A 2,959-nucleotide genomic window follows, 5' to 3' on the forward strand; every position below is an offset into this window, starting at 1 on the left:
GTTCATTATGTACCTGTCGGCATTCCTCAGTGGTCCCATCACTCGGATGGTAGCCGTTCTTGTCATTCCATTTCAAAGATTCATCTTAACTTTTTCAAGCGCTGACAGTGCCTGCATCCATCACCAACTTACCCCGTCATCTAAAGCGCCTGCGCTCCGATTATGGCAACCTATGCTACGGCGATACGTTTCTCTCGTCTCTAGTCTCGCTACGGCCCTCGTAGGTTTGTGAACTTCAAACAGAACCCCACTCCTGGTTCATCTCTGATTCTAAACGCACTTGCCTCGCCTGTACTCGCGGGCAGCAGTCACCACTTCTTCTGGCATCGTAGTCCACCTACACCCTCTGACGGTTACGCAGTCCGCGATTCGACCCCATATTTCAAATGTGACTTTGTGTTACAAAGTTGTAACGTGACATCCTGCTGTGCGGCCTGGGTCGCGGAGATTCATCTCACCGCTCTGCTAAAACAAGACCATGGAATCCCTCTATGCGAGTCCTCTTTTCAACCGCAGGGGACGACGATTTCACCATTTCGCTGAGAATGTGCGTTCTATGCGCCAAGGAATACCAGATGTCCGTTCAAGTAATATCCCCTACACCCGATCTTACCCCTCCCCCACACTGGTGCACAAATATTTCTCCCATGCCTTGTCACCCTGCTACTTCCTCCTCCTCGTACGCATATATCCCTTCCCCGAGATCCTCAGTTCCCTTTCAGATTCCCACTACTCCCTCCCATAACGTCCACTTCCACCATCTTCCTCGCTGCGGTTTACATTCAATTCCTCAACTTATCTCCTTATTTCACAGCCTTTGTTTTCTTTTCATCTCTCACCCTTGTCGGCGTCTCCACTCATCGGTCCTACATATACACCGATGAGCCAAAACATTATAACCTGATAAGCTAAAGCATTATGCCCTAATATGCTGTTGGTCCTCCGTGTGCAGCCCCATACGCAGCAGGACGCGATGCGCTGTGTATTGTGACACATTCCTCCCGTGACCGCCATTACCATTTTCTGTGACTTGTGCCACAGTAGACCTTCTGTCGGTTCGGACCAGACGGAATAGCCATCGTGCCCTCGCGCATCGCAACACCCTATCTGTAGGAGCCATTTACGTTTAATTTAGTTACTGTCATTGTATTATGGCTATGTTTAATATTTCTAGTTTCTGTCTTTTTTTGCATGCTTGTGGGTGTGATTTGATACGTAATGGGGAGTGTCTATATGGGAGGATGCTAGCGTAGCGACAGAGATTGTGGGTCAGTTTAGTCTGGAGGATGGAGAGACTACAGTTTTTTACCACACCCGCGCCAGTCACCCTCACGTCTGCCACACTCTCGACTGCCACACTCTTTGGGATTTATTGCACGATTTACACTATCAGCCAAGTTAATTTTGCAGGATCTCTGTAACAAGAAACTTGGATGGCATGAGAGTATAACGCAAATCTTCTCTCAGCGATGGACAGAGTGGTTAGAAAATCTCGACAAGATCTCGGACCGGTTAGGGTTAGGACCGGTGTATGAAGGCGACAAACTTTGGTCGAATCAGATTTGCACACCTGCATCACCTTTCTGATGCAAGTGAAAGTGGTTACGGTACTGTTTCATATCTGAGACTGGAAATGATATTAATGATGTACATGCTGCATTCTTAATGGGAAAGGCCAGAGTGGCACCATTGAAGCAAATGACGATTCCCAGAATGGAGCTTGCAGCCGCAGTCTTAGCTGTCAGAATTTACATATTGCTGCAAAAAGAACTGCAGCTTAAGCTGGAGGAATCTACCTTCTGTACTGATAGCATGACAGTGCTTAGGTACACCAACGTTGAAAATAAACGCTTCCTAACATTTGTCGCAAACAGGATCTCTTTTATAAGGTATGCTACTAATGTATCACAGTGGAAGTATATTAATACCAAGGAAAATCCTGCGGATGAAGCCTCTAGAGGATTAACAGCAGACCGCTTCTTAAGCAGTAAGAGATGGATCAATGGGCCAGAGTTTCTATGTAAACAGACCGAGAATGGACAAAGTCTAACCTGGAAATTGAAATCTCTGCTAATGATCCGGAGATCAAGGAAGACATCTTAGTGAACGCCATTATTAAGGACCCATTAGATTCAACAAACTATTTAATTACCCATTTCTCATCATGGAATAAGTTGAAGACTGTAGTGGCTTAGTTTCGTAAATTAAAAACAATGCTTTTGCAGTGGACTCGTAAGAAAAATGAAACGCGGGCTCCTATAAGTGGCTTTGAAACGGATCCTGGCAAGCTGAAAGAAAAGGTTGAGTATCGTACCGGGGACAGTGTTTATGTCCGGCTGATCTTTTTAAGGCAGAAAATGCAGTTATCTCTTTCTGTCAAATACAAGAATATAAGGAAGAGCTATCAGCATTACAAGCTGGTGAACGTGGTGTTAAAATAAGTAGTTTTTTATACAGGCTTGACCCGATACTGGATAAAGGACTTCTGAGAGTAGGTGGTCAGCTAAATAAACTAGCGGTGCCTGAAGAAGCTAAGCATCCTATTATTCTCTCGAAGGACTTTCATATTTCAACATTGCTGTTACGACATATTCATGAACAGATCGGACATGGAGGAAGAAATCACATCTTGTCAAAACTTCGTAAAAAGATACTGGAGGTCATGCCAGACGTTAAAGGTTTTTTGTGTACTGTACGACTTCAGACTAAGGACATCATCTTGGTAAGACCGATAACCAAGATATGTCTGCTTCTAGAAGGTGAAGGAGAAGATTGAAGAATCGTTAAAGAAGTTTGAATGCCAAAATATAATGCATATTACTTTTGTCTTTGATAAATATTAAGCTTTTATAGCTCCTTTTAGTATCTATTGCTAATTGCTTCGTTATATACGCAGAACAATTAGGGGCCGGTGTGTAGGAGCCATTTACGCTTAATTTAGTTACTGTCATTGTATTAT

Source organism: Rhinoraja longicauda, unplaced genomic scaffold (assembly GCF_053455715.1).
Source record: "Rhinoraja longicauda isolate Sanriku21f unplaced genomic scaffold, sRhiLon1.1 Scf000056, whole genome shotgun sequence".
In the NCBI taxonomy this organism is placed as follows: Eukaryota; Metazoa; Chordata; class Chondrichthyes; order Rajiformes; family Arhynchobatidae; genus Rhinoraja; species Rhinoraja longicauda.